Source organism: Mizuhopecten yessoensis, unplaced genomic scaffold, assembly GCF_002113885.1.
Source record: "Mizuhopecten yessoensis strain PY_sf001 unplaced genomic scaffold, ASM211388v2 scaffold10919, whole genome shotgun sequence".
NCBI classification, from domain to species: Eukaryota; Metazoa; Mollusca; class Bivalvia; order Pectinida; family Pectinidae; genus Mizuhopecten; species Mizuhopecten yessoensis.
The window spans coordinates 1,032,694-1,058,621 of record NW_018408787.1 but is presented as its reverse complement, the minus strand read 5'-3'; the positions used below and the strand labels follow the sequence as shown (position 1 = coordinate 1,058,621).

Sequence of the window (25,928 nt, the reverse complement as noted above, 5' to 3'; positions counted from 1 at the left end):
TGATAATTTTGATATCATATTTTTGATTTATTTCCATCATTTTTGTTATATGTAAACAGGGACAACTGTCATTGTGTAAATGTCACCCCTCTGCAAAAAGTTCCGATTTTTTTCAAGGAAGATAACTCTTACCCGGATCGAAGTGATTGTAAAATGTAAAATAAATTAATTATAAAGCCATTGTGTATATTTTGTTCAATTTCCCATTCTATATGTATAGATCTTTGTGTCCTGTTGGCTTTTAGCTTGTAGATAATCACTTTTATCCGTTCAAATTCAATAAAAAACACTTTGTGTAACATGTGTTACATATTTTGCGATAAATAAAATATTTGTAGGGTTAATTAGAAATGCTTCTTTTCATTTTATTATTGTTGTTATTGTTCCGAACAATGTCACACCCAAAAAAACCCCGGAAAATATTAAAATTGACGAAAATTCAATTTTTTGGTATTTTTTCCAAAAAAGTCCCCTAACTATCGGAGTGTTTAGATTTTCATAAAATCAACTCTACATAGTTGCATAACCATTATATGAAAGTTTCAACGAATTTCGCTGGTTAATTACGAAAGTGTGGAGCCACCTTAAGTATTGCGATTTTAAGATTTATTTTAGCTATTACACATTCACATTTTTAAAGGAGTCGCAATAATCACGTATATATTAATACAAATCATTTCAGAGCTATGTTATAAAACGGTAAAACCTACCCAGCTTCACACGAACTTTTTATTATAGTTTACCTTAATGTGCCCAAGCATTACATAATTGATAGTCCTGTCTTAATTAACGTCATTATTTACCCATACTGTACAAACACTACCTACAGTCCGCCGGTACAATATATTTTGCAATTTCACATCTCATTTCACATGTAATGCAGATTTAATCAAAAGATTGATCGATAACAGAAAGCATGTCCAATGCAGATCTGTCTTATAAATAACAAAGATAACATTTCCTTGTGGGGGAACATTGCTATCGCATCAGACATGTGTATCCCCGTCCTGCAGGGTTGGGCGGTTTGTCCGGGACACCCAGACACGATCATGAATTCCACATGGTTGGTATGATTGGCATGTAAGCTATCAACGACATCACATGTTGCGTAGAGACTTGTGGTAAGGACCTGGACCTGTGGTAGGGACCTGTGGTAGGGACCTGGACCTGTGGTAGGGACCTGTGGGAGGGACCTGTGGTAGGGACCTGTGGGAGGGACCTGTGGTAGGGACGGGATCTGGACCTGTGGTAGGGACGGGATCTGGACCTGTGGTAGTGCCCTGTGGTAGGGACCTGGACCTGTGGTAGGGTCCTGTGGTAGGGACCTGTGGTAGGGACCTGTGGTTGGGGCCTGGACTTGTGGTAGGGACCTGGGGTAGGGACCTGGACTTGTGGTAGGGACCGGTGGTAGGGATCTGGACTTGTGGTAGGGACCTGGGGGAGGGACCTGGACTTGTGGTAGGGACCTGTGGTAGGGACCTGGACTTGTGGTAGGGACATGTGGTAGGGACCTGGACTTTTGGTAGGGTTGTGGTAGGGACCTGTGGTAGGGACCTGGACCTGTGGTAGGGACATGTGGTAGGGACCTGTGGTAGGGACCTGGACTTGTGGTAGGGACCTGAACTTGTGGTAGGGACCTGTGGTAGGGACCTGTGGTAGGGAGACGCCTGGCAACTTTATTTCTTTTCGATATTACGCGCTCTGCCAGATTGCATGCTGCGGAGCACGTGCGTTGAGTAATCGACTAATTATGTCCGTAATTACTCATGGTAAACTTAGCCCGTTGCCCGATCCACATGCAGTGCCTGGTATGACGACGATAACATATCCTTCCGCATAACCAAGAATTTCTCCATCTGGCTTGGCAAACAGTACAAAGAGTCGGTTACTTGTGTGTTGTTTACTAACCGTAATGTTACATGTACCATAAGCCCTTTGTGCTTTTGCGCAGTACTGTTATCATAATTCATAACGTCTGTACAGCATATGTCGGTAACACGAATGCCCGAATTTATTAACGTCTGTAACACAAACGTCCGTTACACAAACGTTCGTGACGAGGAATGTCCGTCACATAAACGTATTTAATTTATACAATGTCCATAAAAGATTATCTGAGCTCGAATTGGTGAGACCCATAATAAGGCGACATTAAGACAAACTGGTATTATACGGAAAGCTTGACCTCACGGACGACAGGACATTAATACGTTCTGTCGTGTGTAAAGTGTACCGTTTACCCATTGACTACTCAGCCCTTTCGTTGTTCCGACATGTCTTTATCAAAAAAATAATGCTGGTGCATTTTCACGCTGATGAAGTGAACACGGAACAAACGATACGTTTTAAAGCACAGGCATTCAAATTTTACAATATCCTTTTCCTCCCGTTTCATAAAATGCTCTATATTTTCGAGCATTTTGTTAAGAATGTACACAGCAGTAAAATATCAACTATACAGCTATTCATTTCTTTATACGTGTCTAACATTCTTTAAATAATGAATGTTTTGTTTGAAGTTGAAATCTGAATAATCTTGTTAACCAATTCTGTTCTGAAATATTGCCAATAATATTCATGTTTCAATTTATTCGCTTGCATCTCGAACATGTAATGTTGAAGCGCTTTCGCATGCCGAACGAAGAACAGCTGGTTAACGTATGTAACACAACTTGGCAAAACTAATGTACACGCCATTGATTGTCTAAGAGTTATTGAAACTAATTAATGTTTCAATTCAAAAATAGTTACCGGTGAATCTCGCTGTGTTAAAAAAAATCCATGTGCTTGATCTATGTATGCAGAGATTGCCTATTTGCATTTAGGACACACCTAGGATTCCATTGAATTCACCGGCGTTTAAAATCTAACAAATACCATTACAGAAAACAGAGCAGAAAAACTTGCATTAACTGATTATTACTCAAATAATGATGCCTCTCGCGCAGTTCATTAATGTTTTTGAGCTGATACGGTGAACAGAAAATTACTATCCGGCTAATTTAGCTGAGGTGAATCTAACCTCCGGGCAATTAACACTAAACACAGCTTCCGTATAAAGTAAAGCCTTGGTTCCGACATTACAAGAGCTCAGGAAGTATAACTACAGCAAGACAACGGACGATAACGATTTTCTACTTGAGCACAGGGAATAAGTTTTTTGCCAAATCATCTTTAGATCCCCTACGGTGTTGTTGCACGGCGTGGGAGGAATGACGAATTAATAGCTATATGTAGGTTACTATAGGTCATCATCAATCTGCAGCTACTTAAGATAGCTTTACTTCACGTGCAAAACCGCGAAAATACTAGATTACAACTTCTTCTCATGTGGTGAGATGTACGAAGTTTATGTCACGTGAGTCCTTTGCCAGCGTAATGGATGATGTTGTTCCAGTGATAGATATGTAAATTATATAAAACACATATTCACGATTATGCAAAGGTAGTGTAGTTAAGCGTTATCTAAACTATTTGTCAAATAATTTAATTCCGAACACCAGGTGTCGCCTTTTATCGGCATCCGGAATCACTGTCCCTCTGCAAGAGACCGGTTTAATAGTTATATAAACTGGAACATGATGTAAGGATTGAAATTGGTTTCATTTTGTAATCCAAAAAGCTTATCGTTCAAAGTCAACCCTCGAACGTTGTTCTTTATCTTCTCCTATGGGAATTTTATCAATGTATCGTACTGTATAAATCACTTTAACATGAATATACTGAAATGCTCTCCACGAGGATGGAAGGAATAAAGTTAAAAGTAAGAAGTAATTATCAACCCCATCTACTACATAATAAAAAGGAAATGTTGGCAACAATCTGATAACTTGGCCTTCCAAACAAACTTTGATCTATAAAAAACTTTGTTTTGTTATCAGATATTCGTTTTATCTTTAAGAATATACTTAAGCACCTAAGGTCAACATCACCTAACATTTCCAAGTGATCAATGTTTATTTTTTATAACGTTTTGATTAGGTTGATTACAACGTATTTGTCCTGCCGGTATATGTATATAGTTCGCTTCAGATCCAGATCGAAGTGAGATTTAAACAAGGACCTGATACATATTCATGGTCTCAATAACTAATTATATTCGCAAATATATCGTATGACACGCAGACAACACATTATAACTATTGCATTCCTCTGTAGACGTTTCCATAAGAGGTACTGTAACCGATCGTGCAACAACGATGCATTTTAGTCTTGCACTTCGTTGGGCTCTTATTATTAAATATTTATTTTATAATACAAAACTTTAGTTGGAAGAAAAATCAGTAAACAAATGATAGAAGGTACTTTCTTCCCATACGGAGTACACATGTGAAGAGAAGTGTCTCAATGACAGCTAATAGTGTGAAAATGGCAATACACAGCGATAAATTGAGACAAACTGGTCTTGTCAGTTAATCACCAAAACATGTGACGTTGCACTTTTTGTGTACACATAAACACATTTGGACGCGTAATGTTGTTTTGGAAATCTGACCTGACGTGTCAAAATGCAGATGCGGAGCATATCAGCACATTTCTTCTTGCCTTTCTCGTACCGGAAACTGTATTGTTTGTCGGCATCTACAGAGATACACATCGATACAAAGCAGAGGTGAGCCAGACACATGTGTTCCCATGTTCCCGTCCAAACATGTGCTGTTTTCCTTATCTCCATCACATATGTGACGTTGATCGTTGACCTTACAGCTTACTCTAATATCGTCTGATGTACATATACTTACTCTCGGCTAGCGTGCAATATACAACCACTAGTTAAAGGTGACGATTAAAATTTCAAATAAGCATGTAACTTCATGTTTAAATACTTGTTAAAAGGAAGAAATATATCAGAGTAAGTGTTCCTATAATTTTAATTTTAATTTTGCCTCGACATAAGAAGGAAGATGATCACAATATCTATCAAACTTCCTATAACTAAACAAAAGGTAGTGACCATTTGATGTGTGACACATCTACAAATAGTGTGTAAACGTTTTCTATTAGGTGTATTCTGTTGAACATGTACATCATCACCAGTAACACGTTTATTTCCACAATTGTACCTCCACATCCATCGTGACGTCAGACAAGCTGTTCTGACCAATCGAATCGTTATTATTACACCCGTGAAATAAAGAACAAGCGCGGTAGTATTGTGATAACATATAAGACCATTATATACGAGTTTTACAATGTTTTCTCGTATGTCTGGTAAACTTCTTTACAGTTAATTCCCGTTCCTTGACATTTCCTTCAAACATTCACGTAATAATGTATTTAAAGCACCCTTTTCTATCACAAACGAGATCTTGATTGCATGTTTTCAAAGCGCAAAGCATGTATGTTAATGGTATTATCGGTGTAAAGATGGAACCTGTACATCGCCCTGCGACTAAAACAAGCACGTTCATCTTCCTCTGTTTAACAGGCTATCTGTGGTGACAGAGAATTAGGCCAACAATTATCACTACATGCTGCAAAATCGTTCTACGACATCACAAATATGCACGCAATGAGGAAACCACGATTTGCCGGGTGTAAAACAATACTGTAAACTTAAAGTACAACGTAAAACAGTATTGGGTGTGACTAAGAGTTGGCAGTCTGTCTACTACAGCAAGGGGAAAACTAACGTTCAGAGGCTTGATTAATTATACTTGTGGTCGTTATTGTTAAAGAAAAGATGCTAACCAGTAACCATGCGCTGGTCGCTTTAACGGTATGAAACCACATATGTAGACCAATTGTGGGTTTTTAGATCTAACAAGACAATCAACACAAAAGTTGTTGTGTATGCATTGCCAAGGCTATTCAACACTATGTTACACTCTCCTTCTGCTTGGCGTGATACCAATTACTGGTCAGTTTTGTGCTCAGATGTTATTATTCACGCCGGAAACACTGTCCGGTGAAAATCTAAGTGGACAAGAAGAATAACCATGCATGTACCCTTATTTGGTGAGCCTTGATGTACCACCAGAGGGCCGACATCCGCCAGAGTTGTCATCGTCGGCAAACTTGGTGGATCGTATAAAGAACCGGTGTCTGCATCAGTGGAAATGTCGGTAAAAACATCACTACTTGGCAATAAACATTGTTTTAGAGGGAAAGGGGAGGCATATTAATTCGCGTACAGCGTTGTTATACTTATCTGCAATATCAATCCACGAGAGCAAGTAGGGCGTTTCGGGAACACATATTTGTACCGGCCCATCACTAGGTTGAATGTAAGGTTCAATATACATACAGTTATAACGAGGAAATGTTTGTTGGCGGGAAATTCCTACACCAAAGATACGACCCTCTAATATCTTTGAAGTATGGTTAGGGTTGGAGACTCTCGTCACTAAATCGTATATTATACTACAAAGACGATAGGTGCCAATTCGCTTATATGTCGTTTTATTATCTGTATCCTTTCCATGGGTAATTAGAAGGCGTTAGTTCAGCTCTGGTGTGTGGCCTGGGAAGGGAGAAACAACTTCTCATATTTACTCTGAGGCGGTGGTGTCCTCCCAAACAATTTAGATATTGATACAAATATTGAAGCCATTAGTTTCAAATTCAAGGTCCATATAACCCCATTAAGTATCGACATCACTGCGTCATTATCGCTATACTTTCTTCATCGCAGACAACTTCATATCTCGGTCTTGTTTCGCTTCATAAACGAATCATATATTTATATAACGATACTTATATAACTATATTTATATAACTATACATATATAACTATACATATATAACTATATTGATATAACTATTTATATAACTATATTTATATAACTATACATATATAACTATATTTATATAACTATACATATATAACTATATTGATATAACTATACATATATAACTATATTGATATAACTATTCATATAACTATATTTATATAACTATATTTATATAACTATATTTATATAACTATACATATATAACTATATTTATATAACTATACATATATAACTATATTTATATAACTATACATATATAACTATACATATATAACTATATTTATATAACGATACTTATATAACTATATTTATATAAAGATACTTATATAACTATATGGATATAACGATACTTACATAAATATGCTTATATAACTATATCAAAATAACTATATATATATAACTATACATACATAACTACACTTATATAACTATATGGATATAACGATACTTATATAGCTATATTTATATAACGAAACTTATATAACTATACATATAACTATACTTATATCACTATATGTATATAACTATACTTATATAAGGATACTTATATAACTATATGGATATAACGATACTTACATAAATATGCTTATATAACTATATTGATATAACTATACATAAATAACTACACTTATATAACTATATAACTGGATAGTGTGAAAATCCGCCGGAAGAAGCCCTAGAAGGCAGAAAGGCCTAGCGGACGATCTGAAAAAATTGTTTTTATTTTATATAACTATATGGATATAACGATACTTACACAACTATACTTATATAGCTATATGTATATAACGATATAGTTATATAAGAATAGTTATGTAAGAATAGTTATATACATATAGTGATATAAGTATAGTTATATGTATAGTTATATCAATATAGTTATATAACTTTATAACTAGATAGTGTGAAAATCCGCCGGAAGAAGCCCTAGAAGGCAGAAAGGCCTAGCGGACGATCTGAAAAAATTGTTTTTATTTTATATAACTATATTTGTATAATTATACATATATAATTATATTTATATAACTATAGTTATATAAATATAATTATATATGTATAATTATACAAATATAGTTATATATGTATAGTTATATAAATAGTTATATCAATATAGTTATATATGTAGTTATACATGTATAGTTATATAGATATAGTTATATAACTTTATAACTAGATAGTGTGAAAATCTGCCTGAAGAAGCCCTAGAAGGCAGAAAGGCCTAGCGGACGATCTGAAAAAATTGTTTTTATTTTATATAACTATATGTATTTATATAACTATATGGATATAACGATACTTACACAACTATACTTATATAAGGATACTTATATAACTATATGTATTTATATAACTATACTTATATAGCTATATTTATATAACGAAACTTATATAACTATATAACTGGATAGTGTGAAAATCTGCCTGAAGAAGCCCTAGAAGGCAGAAAGGCCTAGCGGACGATCTGAAAAAATTGTTTTTATTTTATATAACTATATTTACATAACGATACTTATATAACTATACATACATAACTAGACTTATATAACTATATAACTGGATAGTGTGAAAATCCGCCTGAAGAAGCCCTAGAAGGCAGAAAGGCCTAGCGGACGATCTGAAAAAATTGTTTTTATTTTATATAACTATATTGATATAACTATACATAAATAACTACACTTATATAACTATATCGTTATATACATATATTTATATACATATAGTGATATAAGTATAGTTAATATACATATAGTTATAGAAGTATCGTTATATACAAATAGTTATATACATATAGCTATATAAGTATCGTTATATAAGTATAGTTATATGTATAGTTATATATATGTATAGTTATATATGTAGTTATACATGTATAGTTATATAAATAAAGTTATATAAGTATAGTTAATATAAGTATAGTTATATGTATAGTTATATATGTATAGTTATATAGATATAGTTATATAAGTCTAGTTATGTATGTATAGTTATATATGTATAGTTATATAAGTATAGTTGTGTAAGTATCGTTATATAAATATAGATATATTGATATAACTATACATAAATAACTACACTTATATAACTATATATTAATATAACTATATGTATTTATATAACTATACATACATAACTACACTTATATAACTATATAACTAGATAGAGTGAAAATCCGCCTGAAGAAGCCCTAGAAGGCAGAAAGGCCTAGCGGACGATCTGAAAAAATTGTTTTTATTTTATATAACTATATTGATATAACTATACATATAACTATACTTATGTAACTATATGTATATTAACTATACTTATATTAACTATACTTATATAAGGATACTTATATAACTATATCAAAATAACTATATATATATAACTATATTGATATAACTATACATAAATAACTACACTTATATAACTATATGTATTTATATAACTATAGTTATATAAATACATATAGTTATATAAGTTTCGTTATATAAATATAGATATATTGATATAACTATTTATATAACTATATTTGTATAATTATACATATATAATTATATTTATATAACTATATTGATATAACTATTTATATAACTATACTTATATAACTATATTTATATAACTATACTTATATAACTATACTTATATAACGATACTTATATAACTATATGTATATAACGATACTTACATAACTATACTTATATAACTATATGTATATAACGATATAGTTATATAACTATATAACTAGATAGTGTGAAAATCCGCCTGAAGAAGCCCTAGAAGGCAGAAAGGCCTAGCGGACGATCTGAAAAAATTGTTTTTATTTTATATAACTATATTTATATAACTATACATATATAACTATTTTATATAACTATATTTATATAACTATAAATTTGTATAACTACATATATAACTATACTTATATTAACTATACATGTATAACTACATATATAACTATACATATATAACTATATTTATATAACTATACATATATATAACTATACTTATATTAACTATACTTATATATATGTGTCTCAGAGAGTCTACTATCTAGTATTAACCACGCAGGTATAGATCCTGGTTATAGGTCGGATCATTCATATCCCAAGATATTAGTAACATTAAATGAATTTAAAAGAGGTAGAGGGACATGGAAACTTAATAATTCACTTCTACATGATTCAGAATACTTAAAAATAGTTAATAATTGCATCAATGATGTAAAGAAACAATATTGCATACCAATTTATCATTTGAACAATATTGAAAGCATACCTTCTTCCGAGATTCAATTTACTATTAATGACCAGTTATTTTTGGAAACTTTGCTTATGGAAATTCGAGGGAAAACAATAACATATACATCATATAAGAAAAAACAACAAAACCTTAGGGAAAATACTCTTAAAAAAACAATACAAGAGCTTGAGGCCCAGGAAAATGTTAATTTAGATGAATTAAATGGGAGAAAAAATGATTTGGAGAAGATAAGAAAACATAAGATTAAAGGCAGTATTATAAGATCACGGGCGAAATGGGTAGAAGAAGGGGAGAAACCTACTGGTTATTTTTTTAATTTAGAAAATAGAAATTACATCTCAAAAATAATACCAAAATTACAAACAGACAATAATAACATAATAACAAAACAGGAAGTCATATTAGAGGAAGTTTGCTCATTTTATAAAAATCTTTATGGTGTCTCTAACAGCATAGATAATAATATACAGAATGTAAACTTGGCATGTTATCTTAATAATAATAAAATGCCTAAACTATCTCAAGAGGAGTCTGATAGTCTAGAAGGGGAAATTACATATAAAGAGGCAGGACAAACTTTAAAATTAATGAAAAATAATAAAAGCCCAGGGTCGGATGGATTTTCAACAGAATTTTTTAAATGCTTTTGGGGAAAATTGGGGGAGTTTATAGTCAGATCAATCAATTATGGTTATCGTACAGGACAACTTTCTATAACCCAGAGACAGGGAATAATAACTTGTATACCAAAAGCAGATAAACCAAGGCATTTCATTAAAAATTGGAGACCCATATCACTTTTAAACATTGTGTACAAAATTGCATCAGGAACTGTAGCTAATAGGATAAAAACTGTTCTCAATAAATTAATAAATAATGATCAAACTGGTTTTCTTTCGGGTCGTTATATAGGGGTAAATACAAGATTAATATATGATATTATGCATTATACTGAGGAGAATGACATACCTGGCATGCTACTGATGATTGATTTTGAGAAGGCATTCGATTCAGTGTCTTGGTTATTTATTGAAAAAGTTCTACTTCTCTTTGGTTTTGGTAATAGCATTGTAAACTGGTTTAAAACTTTACATAATAATGTTCATTCAGCTATCAATCAGGGGGGAAACATATCTTCATTCTTTGATATCAGGAGGGGCTGTCGACAGGGGGATCCAATCGCACCGTATCTGTTTATTCTGTGTGCAGAGGTTTTGGCTACAAAATTGAGAAATAATAGAAATGTAAAAGGTATCGAGATTGAAAGTTGTCCTATTTTATTATCGCAATATGCTGATGACACCTCACTTATACTTGATGGCTCTGAGAAATCTCTAAAGGAAGCAGTAAAAGAACTACATGAATTTGCAAAAAAATCTGGTTTAAAAATGAACATTGATAAAACTCAGGTGATATGGATTGGTAGCAAAAAGTATAGTGAAGATTGTTTTTTACCTGAACTTAATTTGCAGTGGGGAAAAGAAAAATTTGTGTTGCTAGGAATTGAATTTAGTGTGAACCTTCATGAAATACCAAAACTTAACTTTGACAAAAAACTTATCAAACTAAAATCTCTAATAAAAATTTGGAACAGAAGGTCATTAACACCTATTGGAAAAATTAGCATTATCAAATCATTGCTCATCTCTCAATTTAATCACCTGTTTATATCATTACCAAATCCAGATGATAGATTTATTAACAAACTCAACTCAATATTATTTGATTATTTATGGAGTGGAAAACCAGACAAAATTAAAAGAGAGATAATTATTCAAAATTATGCTGATGGTGGTTTGAAGATGATCAATCTTGTTGCTTTTATAAACTCTCTTAAACTTACTTGGATCAGAAGACTCTATCAGAGTACTGAGAAATGGCAGGCCATACTTAAAACTTATATTGACATAGATCTTCTTGCAAATTGTGGTTCTGAATATATTCAGATATGTGTAAATAAGTGTAAAAATAAATTCTGGAGTGATGTGCTCAGATCTTGGTACACACTAAATACAAAATATTATGATAAAATTCTTCAGGAAAACATATTGAAAGTTCCCATTTGGTATAATAGTAAAATCAAGATAGGAGGAAGAGCTGTTTTTTACAGAAAATACTATCAGAAAAACATTTTTATTATAAACGATATGATAAAGGTTAGCACAGGTTTGTTTTACACATTTGTAGAATTTATTCAAAAATACCACGTAAACACAATTTTTTTACAGTATCAGGGCCTTGTCTCTGCAGTTAAAGACTTTATTTCATCCCATAATACATACAGATATGAGATAATTTATCCCTACATACCTATCAATCTAGATTTTTTTCTTAGAGATAAAAAAGGGTCAAAAATGTTTTACAACATCATAATTAAAGCGGACAAGATACCATCCGGCACCAGAAAATGGAATACTATATTCGACAACATGGATAAACTAACTTGGTGTAAAATCTACAAAATGCCTTTCTGTGTAACAACAAATACAAAACTCCAGTGGTTCCAGTATAGAGTGATTCATCATGTACTTACAACTAATTCATTTCTATCTAAAATTGGAGTAGTTGTCTCCCCTCTTTGTGTATTATGCAACTCTGAACCGGAAACAATTACTCATATATTATGGGAATGTGGGGAAGTACAAAGATTACTAGAAAGTTTTGACACATTAATGGAAGCTCTTTTAATCCCATTTTCAGTAAACAAAAAATCTTTTCTTTTTGGCCTTCTTCATCAGAATTTTCTTCCCAGTAATCGAGTAGATAATGAAATCATCATCATTATAAAGCAGTATATTTACAGAATGAGATGTTTACATAACTCATTAAATGTAAACGCTCTTGTAAACATAATAAAGGACAACTATCAGATTCAAAAATACATTGTTAATGGTAAGGATGAAAAAGCTAAACATAAATTTGAAAATGACTGGAAAAAATGGGACAAACTAATTAAGCTGTAATACATTTCTATTATCATTATAATTATTATCTTTGAGACATACTCTATCATACATATTTTAAGTTCTGCCCTTCACAAAGCCGATATATTACCTATATATAATATAATATACATGAGTGAATATCCACCTCCTTTTTCCACCATCTCGCCCAACTTTTCATACATTTCTTCTCTCGTTTCTTTATGTTCTCTATTCTCCCTTTCTTTTTATTTTCTCAATCTCTATCTCAATTCCTCTTTCTTATAAAGACAATGCAATGTACTCAGTAGACTGTGCAAATTTTTCATTTACCTTTTTGTGTGGGACTGATATTTTTTCTCTTTGCATAAATTTACATTTCAATAATCAGTACTAGTACATACAGGAATGTCTGAAAATGTCTAATATCATGCATATGGGTTTGTGTGAGTACAACGCATGCGAGTATGGTGAAATCATCTTAATTATGCTTATGCATGGACATGGGTGTTTTTGACATGGACATGAGTTATACAGTATGTGCGGTTATATAAAATTTAATGCAGATATTGTTTCTAGCATAAAGATATATACTGTACCATATGTGATGAAGGTTGATATGTGTTCTATTTTTACACGAGACATAGCAATGAATGGTTGAGACATATAGATGTCAGACACATGGATGGATGCATATATATAGGTAATGAAATGTTAAAATAGATGGAAATGAGTATGTATGCTATTGTGGTTAAATATCATCGTGAGAATGTATGTACTCTATGACAAATGTGGACATAACAGATATAGGTTTATGTATGTATGTGCCTGTATACAAATGAGTGAACGTTTTGTTATTTATTGTACATGTACATTGCATTGATGAAAAATCTGAATAATAAAAAACAAAAAAACAACAACAAAAAAACTATACATATATAACTATACATATATAACTATATTTATATAACTTTACTTATATAACTATACTTATATAACTATACTTATATATCTCGCACTAGAGGAGTAGCAACAAAAGACTAATATACTAGGTGAATAGTTTGTTTTGAAGTACAGTTACTATAGCCAGAAAAAACAGCTATTTCTGCCGACAAAAAGGATGTATCAGCCGATTAAGGACAATCATTTCGATTGCCATATTACTTATTTGTAGGGAATACGCAAATATATACTAACTGTGTTTTGCATTTAGTTACTCACAGTGGTTTCTTAGTTCTTTCAAGATTCGGGTTATAATACATGTTAACCACACTAGATACAAGTTATATAATAAGAATATATAATTAAAACGTAATTTGTGTTATTTTTTCATCCTCGAAACAGCCGAGGGCATGTAAAAACTGCTGTATATTTTTTTTAAAATATAAACAGTAATATCTAAATAATAAGAGAAAATAGGTGACAAATATTTAATGGAGTTTGGTTATCTTGGTTTATAGAACACTGATAATCAGTCCCTCATTTAACCAGTTGAGACTGTCGATCTGTCTATAGCACCAGTGTCTTCCTGTAACCATAGTCACAGTGTTCTCGCATTAACATATAGGTAGCATAACTGATCACGACTGTAAATTCATTCAAATATTTTCGTTTTGTGTAAACACAGAGAGTGACATTACAATTCTAGATTATCATCGATGACTTCATAATTATCTAATTAATTTTCGTTATTCGATCAACGGCGTTCGCTATAAGATAACATAAAGTTCTTGAACTGTAGATGACATTTTACAAAACTTCCGTCTATTCGGAACTTCCAGATGTGTTCTTACCCTTCGGAAGTCAGAGTATAAGATATATAAGGCAACAAAGCAGTAAAGGTGCGTCGCCTCTGTTTCGAATCGTGTTGGTGAAAAAAACATGTCTAGAATGAGTGCATTGGGTTCGATCAGAACACGATTTCTATTTTGCTTGACCTATTACTCATTTACACTAGATCATGATGATTCGGCTTACAAAATCCGTCTGTTGTGGTCAGCACTAGATAAGAAACACGTGCCTTTCGTTTTAGAAAAAATCGTACACGTACTTGTCGCTTCAACAGCATATGTTGTGTATCATTGGACTCTACGGAATTCTGAGTTAGATGTTAATGCTGGCAGGTCAAATAGGTCATACCTCTAAGGCAGCTTATTGAAGCCTTACTGTTGGATGACATCTGTGACTCACTAGAATGTATAGTATCGAGAAATTGCGTAGATGTCGGGTATGTTTGCGGTGCCGTGTCGTTAACTATTAGGACAATACCCGTTACTACACACTTAATCAGTACGTAACACGCGATGCTGGAATAACTACATTCTGTACATATCCTATAAGAGCCCTTAACGAATATGCGGCTGTTTATTCTAGCGTCAGAACAACACGCTTTAATACGCAATTAATCTGTACCTAACCCACGAGTGTGGGATAGCCACGTTCTACACATATCGTAATGAGTCGATGTCAATATCTTTTACTTACAGTGTAAATACCGCGAGCGTAGTTATAGAACAAAAATGCCAGTCCTGAAAAGGGAGCTCGGGTCAATAGGAAGAAAATATTCGCGTAGTTTAAAAGGAGTTCGAGTAAATAATTCGCATCGTAAAATTCGAGTTCTGGAACACGAGGGAGATGCATATTTGTGTCCTGTGAAAGTAGTTCGGGTTGGGATAGAGATAAATATTCAAGCAAAGAAAAGAGAGTTCGGGGCGGGAGGGAAAACTATTCACATCATCAGGGCTCGAAAGAGAGACCATTCTGTGTGCCGTTGTGCGTTTGATTGGCGGTGTGCTGTTATATCTGTGTGCCGTTGTGTGTTTGATTGGCGGTCTGCCGTTATATCTGTATGTCGTTGTGCGTTTGATTGGCGGTGTGCTGTTATATCTGTTGTCATGTTGTATAGGCAGTATGAAAAATGTATATCAATCACTAACTTGACACTTAATCAAACCTACATATCTTTAAATGTGATTTTCAATTTCCGCCATATTACAGGAAGCAATGATTCTATGAATCAGACTCATTTATAGTACCCATAGAGATGAAAAAATAAAGATAGATAATAATCGTCAGAAAAAAAGTGAAAATACTCCTTGTTGAATCATTAATTGTCCTTTATATTTCCGTCGTATGATAAATATTTGTGTACTTGTAAATGGTGTAGCGATGATATATGTAAAGTTTACAGTACCTTGTTGAACGTTTAGAAACAAAATTATTTGTTGTTTAGTAGTAAACAAGTCACTAGGAATATAATGTTTAATGACCAGAAACCTAATATTTTCATACACAGTGTGAGTATCATTTTATTTAAATACCAATTACTTTTAATTTACCCTGATTTGATACAGGAGATATAGTTTTTTAGTTCTCTTTGACGTAATATCCCGATGCTATCTAGCGAATATAAATAAGTACGGTGTGGGATTTCTGACATCACTATATTTGACGAAAGCCATTAATATCATGTCGAAAGTGTGTTCTCAATTTAGGTTATAGTTGTACCGACTGTAGACCAAGCCGACCTCTCTATGTTCCGTAAACGATTTCTCTAAAGGCCTGCACAATCGCTCACAAGTCAGATATTGCTAGGTTCGGAACCTCTCTGCGTTCTTCTTACGCTCCAGTAACTTCGTTACAGGTCAACTCTAATAGGTTTTCGGTAACGTTATTGACAACACTGCAACGTTACAAACATAAACATGGAAGCAAATGGAAACGTATTACATCGGTACGGGAGGATGAGAAAGGCGCGGAAGACGTTATGTAGCATATCCATTTACTCTCACATACCTTCGTTAATTGAGACACGTGCGCACGTGTGTATGGTTGGTGTTGTTCTCTATGATCGTGGCATGGGAGGTTACCGTTAAAGACTTCGGTTATAAGTTACCTGTAAGCTTGTTTATTAGAAACCCATGCCACAGAATCACGCCAACATTTCAAGATTCATGTCAATATTTCATTTGTTGATCATCGGAGACGTGCTTAAGATTGGTTGGGCTGGGTACAGAATATCTTGAGGCATCGATAAAAAAATGGAGTATCGCAAGAACCTGTATTGAAACGTAATTAAAGTGATCGCGATGACACGAAAAAATAAGACTTAACAAATTTGGCAAAACGCGACATGATAACATAGAACGGTAGGAACACAGAATTACGTGTACGCGAAAATAGCAGGACTCGAAATATAAACTATATACGGTGTATTCACCAATATGCTACTAATATGAGACAGAAATGCATGTTAGACGAATTCTGGTTGTGTGTTACGAATTGTGAGACACGAATGGAATGTTTATTATAGTAATGAATACAATACGTGGGTATGTGTTAAGACGTGGTGGCGTTGTATCGTCGCTCGTTATCTGTGATATAACGCCAGCAATCATTACGTATAACCCACGTTAGAGTGTCGATAACCGTTAATGGAAAGGTGGCCACAGCCAACAATAATGATAACACACCATTACCTGCGAACAAAGTCGGTTATCTGTAGCGAAACAACAAATATATACAATAGCTAATTACTGTCATATCTTCATGAATGCAACACGTCCTGGATTTGTAGAAAATGTAACAACGGGACAAAGGCCAAAATAGATAGTTAATACGTGTATTCGTTACTCCGAAATTAACGCTGTATTAGCGAAAATGTGTTCTCGTAAATTTTAACTTGTGTTCGTCAACAATGTTTCTCTCAAAGAGTTCAAACAAAGCATGTAAGTTAAAGAAATGAGTGGACATAGAAGTGATCACTGTACTTAAGCGTTGAAAAGTTTGAATGCTATTACATTAACCTAGGCATGCCATGTTTACAAGCCAAATACACACGTGTCACGTCAGATAGAACCTTCGCCATTGTAGGGGAGTTCTCATTATCATTATGAAACAACGTAGTGGTGTAACGATATGGTGTCCTGATATGCATTCTTCACACAGAAACTATATGTAACTACAATAATTAAATTCGTGCTGTTAATGTTTCCTTGCAGTATCAAAATTGTGAAAAATCACGTATATGTAGTGCAGTTTCCAGAACAGAATGACGTTAGTAAAGTTTTAACCAAGGGTCAAAATAAACACCGTCACATTTACTTCATGTATATGCTATTTGTCAATATCACTGGAGTAAGGTCCCATGCTTATTTGTCGCTGATTAAGTACAGTGATGCCCACTCCGGGTTACAACGATGTCCTAACAAGCTGTGCTAATTGGCAATTAAGTAGCCTCGTTCTGATACCTACTCGCCTCGATATTGTAATCAGAACATGGTGTTTGCCAGTCAAAGTGCCAATTGACTGCGGGTTGAGACCTTAAGTACGCATGTATGCTCAAACAAACATATTTTTTCTATCACCAAGACCACAAGGTTCCGTCGTTAGGAAACACAAGCTGTCAGGAGTAAATTCTTTGCTAGTATACCAGTCATAAACTGTACGCAGTAATACAATAGGGATGACCTCTGAGCGGTCAGACACACAAATAAAGGATTCCTAGGACGATAGCATTGGTGCGGTCTATGGCAGGTAACGTGGTTTTAGATGTTGACGTCGGCCCCGAAAATGGCGGTATATTTAGTAGGACGGGTGGGGTAGAGACGTTCCTCCTTGTAACAGCCAGTGTAGTATAAAGGCGGTGCATAAGGTGATAACGGCGAAGGGAAATAGTAGGAAAGTCGGAAAAGAAAAGACAAAAATATTGCAACTAAGGAAAACATGATAAGAAAGCCCCCGATTCTTCAGGCGGTCACACATTAGTTGCGTCTTTCGACAACCTACACTCGGATATAGAGTATAATGAAAGAAAATGTCCACACTGTAACAGTCAGCAAATTGGTGACGAATTCCATTACTTGCTTGAGTGTCCGTCACTATCTGGGTTTCGAACTTTATATATAGACAAATATTTTTGGACGAGACCAAATGTAATTAAGTTTTATGAATTGATGAATACTACTAATATAAAAACACTGAAGAAACTTTGTACTTTTATTAGAATAATTAATAACAATATTTGACCTCCTCGATATAAATGTGTATATTTTATAAAACAGTACTGTGTACTACCGACTACGAACACTACAATTACTATATATTATATTGTAAATATGTTTCTCTATACATTGTATTGTGAAAGAGAATAAAGTTGAATTGAATTGAATTGATACAACGGGCCTATTGTTTCCACGAGCCTGCAGGCGTATTGCTTCGCCATTGTACCAGATACAGACTCGCTCTGGTAGAGTACCTGTTGTGGGTTAGTAATTATGGCTGACTACTATCGTCATCTGTCGTATTTAGAATTGAAAACACATGACCATATCAATATTTTATAAAAAAAAATATATGAAACACACAGTCATAAAGCTTTCATTTTTCACTGTTCTTACGATATTTGAGAAAACTAAAGGTCAACGATGCAAAACGTACAGGCGTATACGCCTGAAATGCACTTTTTACTATAACATATTGCAATGTATACGCGAACACGGGGAGCAAAATGTTGTATGTATTCTGTATGTGTGTTGAGAGTGGTATGTTTGTGTATTAGCCTTCCTGCGAAAGCGCGGATCTGATGCCGAGTTAAGAGGCACCCAACACAGTATTACACGATCTGATGCCGAGTTAAGGGGCACCCAACACAGTATTCCACGATCTGATGCCGAGTTAATAGGCACCCAACACAGTATTACACGATCTAATGCCGAGTTAAGAGGCACCCAACACAGTATTACACCATCTGATGCCGAGTTAAGGGGCACCCAACACAGTATTACACCATCTGATGCCGAGTTAATAGGCATCCAACACAGTATTACACCATCTGATGCCGAGTTAAGGGGCACGCAACACAATATTACACCATCTGATGCCGAGTAAAGAGGCACCCAACACAGTATTACACCATCTGATTCCGAGTTAAGGGGCACCCAACACAGTATTACACGACATGATGCCGAGTTAAGAGGCACCCAACACAGTATTGCACCATCTGATGCCGAGTTAAGGGGCACCCAACCCAGTATTACACCATCTGATGCCGAGTTAATAGGCACCCAACACAGTATTACACGATCTAATGCCGAGTTAAGAGGCACCCAACACAGTATTACGCCATCTGATGCCGAGTGAAGGGGCACGCAACACAGTATTACACCATCTGATTCCGAGTTAAGGGGCACCCAACACAGTATTACACTATCTGATGCCGAGTTAAGGGGCACCCAACACAGTATAACACCATCTGATGCCGAGTTAAGGGGCACCTAACACAGTATTACACCATCTGATGCCGAGTTAATGGGCATCCAACACAGTATTACACCATCTGATGCCGAGTAAAGGGGCACCCACCACAGTATTACACCATCTGATGCCGAGTTAAGGGACACGCAACACAGTATTACACCATCTGATGACGAGTTAAGGGGCACGCAACACAGTATTACACCATCTGATGCCGAGTTAGGGGGCACGCAACACAGTATTACACCATCTGATGCCGAGTTAGGGGGCACGCAACACAGTATTACACCATCTGATGCCGGGTTAAGGGGCACCCAACACAGTATTACACCATCTGGTGCCGAGTTAAGGGGCACGCAACACAGTATTACACCATCTGATTCCGAGTTAATAGGCATCCAACACAGTATTACACCATCTGCTGCCGAGTGAAGGGGCACGCAACACAGTATTACACCATCTGATTCCGAGTTAAGGGGCACCCAACACAGTATTACACTATCTGATGCCGAGTTAAGGGGCACCCAACACAGAATTACACGATCTGATGCCGAGTTAAGAGGCACCCAACACAGTATTACTCCATCTGATGCCGAGTTAAGGGGCACCCAACACAGAATTACACCATCTGATGCCGAGTTAAGGGGCACCAAACACAGTATTACACCATCTGATGCCGAGTTAATGGGCATCCAACACAGTATTACACCATCTGATGCCTAGTTAAGGGGCACCCAACACAGTATTACACCATCTGGTGCCGAGTTAAGGGGCACGCAACACAGTATTACACCATCTGATGCCGGGTTAAGGGGCACCCAACACAGTATTACACCATCTGGTGCCGAGTTAAGGGGCACGCAACACAGTATTACACCATCTGATTCCGAGTTAATAGGCATCCAACACAGTATTACACCATCTGATGCCTAGTTAAGGGGCACCCAACACAGTATTACACCATCTGATTCCGAGTTAAGGGGCACCCAACACAGTATTACACTATCTGATGCCGAGTTAAGGGGCACCCAACACAGTATAACACCATCTGATGCCGAGTTAAGGGGCACCCAAGACAGTATTACACGATCTGATGCCGAGTTAAGAGGCACCCAACACAGGATTACACCATCTGATGCCGAGTTAAGAGGCACCCAACACAGGATTACACCATCTGATGCCGAGTTAAGAGGCACCCAATTCAGTATTACACCATCTGATGCCGAGTTAAGGGGCACGCAACACAGTATTCCACCATCTGATGCCGAGTTAAGAGGCACCCAATACAGTATTACACCATCTGATGCCGAGTTAAGGGGCACCCAACACAGTATTACACGATCTGATGCCGAGTTAAGAGGCACCCAACACAGTATCCCACCCAGTCACATTAAACTGACAACGGGTAAACGACTTGGTGCGATTATCCTACATTAAGAAAGTTGTTACGAAATAAAGAGAACAAATAAAGATCCTAACTGTTGCCAGGATTGCAGCAAATTAAGTTGTTCACCTCTGTGTCCCAAAGTAGACGACACAAAAGCAATCCTACGTCAGATTCTTCTTACATCATGCAATAGGTAACAACCTGTATATTGTTTCTATCAATCCCCGACCTACAGAGGTGTTACACGAGAAAGAATGCCACTTTGTACGTTTACACGCAGCGTAAACGAGAAGAATGTGGACCTCCCTCTTTTAATTGATATATATATAACAAAGAGAGAAATGTCCCCGTCAAATTATGTATATACAGACATATATCGAGAAAAATAGGCCACCCATGCAGATTTCTACACAGGCTAACTAACACACTGTGTTTTAATACATATCTAGTGAAAAATATTCCTTACCACACTTAAGATTTTAACCCGCAACATTGCCAACGTCTTATAGGATTTGTACGTCTTCCAAAATCTTACAGAGAATGGTGCCACTTAAAATAATGTTTGTTCCGAACAAGTCAGATCTAAACATGTCTAAATCCTTGATCGTATAGGAAGCAGTTGGGTGGAGCGGCTGGGTTTTAATGTAAAACATGCATATTCATTTATGAAAAAAAACAACAATTTCTTACATAATTCAATTTGTTTCAAACATGTTATCATGCTTTTAAGATGTAGTTTACTATTCTTTTAAATTCAAAGGGCCGCTGAAAAAAGTTACACTAGAATGCCGTTTGATAGCTTACAGTTTTCTGATGGAAATGTTGATTATTGTCTGCAGTTAAGCACAGACTCAAAGAGAAGTTGTGCGCGAGAGAAATGCATCTCTGATGCTACAATAGGGACCACACCCCCAGACAATACATCTAGCATATGTTGATTCAATTATGATAAGTGCGTAGAATATACGGTAAAATCATTTTGGAGATACAGGTTACCAAAAACTGTTTGAAATAGGGTGACGTATCCGGTCACTTATTAATGTTTACATTTACTTTACGTACTTCATCAACTTATTCAATGGATATTCCTCAATTAGTCTCTAATTCAATGTACTCAAAACTCATTTACCGACAGAAAGTAGTACTCAAAACTCATATACCGACAGAAAGTAGTGCTCAAAACTCATATACCGACAGAAAGTAGTACTCAATACTCATTTACCGACAGAAAGTAGTGCTCAGTACTCATATACCGACAGACAGTAGTGCTCAAAACTCATATACCGACAAAAAGTAGTACTCAATACTCATTTACCGACAGAAAGTAGTGCTCAAAACTCATATACCGACAGAAAGTAGTGCTCAGTACTCATATCCCGACAGAAAGTAGTACTCAATACTCATATACCTACGGAAAGTAGTACTCAATAGTCATATACCGACAGAAAGTAGTGCTCAGTACTCATATACCGACAGAAAGTAGGACTCAATACTCATATACCGACAGAAAGTAGTACTCAATACTCATTTACCGACAGAAAGTAGTGCTCAGTACTCATATACCGACAGACAGTAGTGCTCAAAACTCATATACCGACAAAAAGTAGTACTCAATACTCATTTACCGACAGAAAGTAGTGCTCAAAACTCATATACCGACAGAAAGTAGTACTCAATACGCATATGCCGACAGAAAGTAGTACTCAAAACTCATATACCGATAGAAAGTAGTACTCAAAACTCATATACCGACAGAAAGTAGTACTCAAAACTCATATACCGATAGAAAGTAGTACTCAAAACTCATATACCGACAGAAAGTAGTGCTCAAAACTCATATCCCGACAGAAAGTAGTGCTCAGTACTCATATACCGACAGAAAGTAGAACTCAAAACTCATATACCGACAGAAAGTAGTGCTCAGTACTCATATCCCGACAGAAAGTAGTACTCAATACTCATATACCGACAGAAGGTAGTGGTCAGTACTCATATACCGACAGAAAGTAGTACTCAATACGCATATGCCGACAGAAAGTAGTACTCAAAACTCATATACCGACACAAAGTAGTACTCAAAACTCATATACCCACAGAAAGTAGTACTCAAAACTCATATACCGACAGAAAGTAGTGCTCAAAACTCATATCCCGACAGAAAGTAGTGCTCAGTACTCATATACCGACAGAAAGTAGTACTTAATACTCATATACCGACAGAAAGTAGTACTCAAAACTCATATACCGACAGAAAGTAGTACTCAATACTCATTTACCGACAGAAAGTAGTGCTCAAAACTCATATACCGACAGAAAGTAGTACTCAATACTCATTTACCGACAGAAAGTAGTGCTCAAAACTCATATACCGACAGAAAGTAGTACTCAATACTCATATACCGACAGAAAGTAGTGCTCAGTTTAATGAAAGTACATAATTGTTCACGTTTTCGAGCCATACAGTCACTCTGCGACATATTTGGAATATGTTTTAACAAAACTAACGATCATGGCTAAACTCCTTTATGTGATCTTTGAACGAAGCAAAGAAACCGCACCTAGCTACTGTTAGATCATACGTGGAATATTTAATACTAATGGATACTTTGCTGTGTTGATAATGTCATCTAATAATGACGTATCAATCAAGGTCAATCTTGATCAAATATAACAATACTTAAAGATGCACTCTAAAATATAAATGTTGAGATCTCAGAATATGACTATAACAGCAAGATGACATAAAAACATTTAGTACCCGCCAACATAGGTTCTTTATTTCCCAGAAATACATTTATCCGAGAAACTTTTATAGCGTTTTAAATTCTCAAGCACTTAAAATCATTTGCGACAGTGGCATACCAGAGACAGGTTAACAATTGTATTACCGACATTAACACGTAGCTTTGACGCTAGAACAACTAACGCTGTGATGGCAGCGTGGAGATCAAACATATCTAGTCGGTGCCAGTGGAATGATGGTGTGCAAATGAAAAACATGCATAAAATGATTTCAACTTAAAGATAATTTTTTAATGTGTTTTGATCATGTATTCATTTGCCAAACGTCATTTCAATTGAAACCTTAAAGATGATCTAAAAATTCCTTTCGAGAGTACAAAGAACGTTAAAACACCATCAAATTTGTAGTATTGAAAATACAAACGAAAAATAAATAAATCAAACCATTTCTTTGATATCATAAACATGGGTATCGTGTTCTTGTATCGATTACAGATAGTGATGTCTTTCAAAGTTACAATGTACATACTTTAGGTATTTATATGTAAACCTGATAAAAATGTAAAATATTTTAAAACGTGTATTATAAACAGCGTGTACACTGATACAGTGCATGGTACTTACGTTAGGCTGTAGGAGAACTTAGTCAGGTCAAAGTGTTGATCAGAAATGTAGCCACTGACAGGAATTACTTCACTGTATTTCTCCGGGAAGGGAACACACCGATATATATAGTCACTGGGCCATGTCCATTTTATTCATGCACGCGCGCGTGCGCGTATCGTTTTACATTGATGTTGCCTCAATACAACCAGTGCCCAGCCATGCAGTTTGTATTATTCCCGTGTATGTATACACTTCGATACATTTTTTTTAACCAAATGTTAAATGAGAAAACGTTTATTATCCTTGTATAAACACTCGCAGCTCAAAGGGAGGTATAGTGTTTTCTAAACAAACTGTGATTTATAACGAAAATAATGACGGAAATAGTTTATCATGAGATATAACAATGACTTCCAGAAGTATCATAAACGGAAATAGAAACAGACATTTGCTTTTAGTGTTGGTGATGAAACAGTACACTAAACAGGTGTGGACCAAACCATACACTACACTACTGGCAGAAAACATCCGCGTTCCTCGCCTAGCTTACAATAAACACATTATATATTACACTCGTGTCCACCTCCCTATCTTCATGTAATTATATTGGTCATGTCCCATACCTATCTAACATTATCATTTCTCGACCGCTACCTAAATGTCATTGTAAAGTGCTATGTAATTACCGAAGCGTCATAACCAGGAAACGGTAGCTCCACCCGGTCCTATAATACTTAGAGTGGCCAGCCAGTCCTTATTCTCATCTATTCAAAACTGAACGTGAGGCAGGGAGCGGCTATTTCCCACCTTTAATACTTTGGTTTGACTAGATCTTGGACTATAACCCATATCCTTGTTCATTCAACAGCAAGACCAAACGCGAGGTATTGACAGAGTTGTTAGGAAACGAAAACGTAGTTACACAGGAGAGAAAATAGAAAGATCCCGGATGTTGCAATGAGTGCACGACGTAAATTGTGGTCGCTTTTGTGTCTCTAAGTAGGGGCACACAGGCACATTTCCGATTCTACAGGGGGCTAC

General features: G+C 35.3%; 1 long non-coding RNA gene across 1 annotated transcript in view; it reads right to left on the bottom strand.

Moving 5' to 3' along the window:
* Positions 1-25,203, bottom strand: part of LOC110463622 — a 39,835-nt gene extending 14,632 nt beyond the window's left edge. The window contains exon 1 of the long non-coding RNA XR_002464407.1: positions 24,906-25,203. This is a non-coding gene — a long non-coding RNA (uncharacterized LOC110463622). The remainder of the gene's footprint in view (positions 1-24,905) is intronic.
* Between the last annotated feature and the right edge of the window lie 725 nt (positions 25,204-25,928).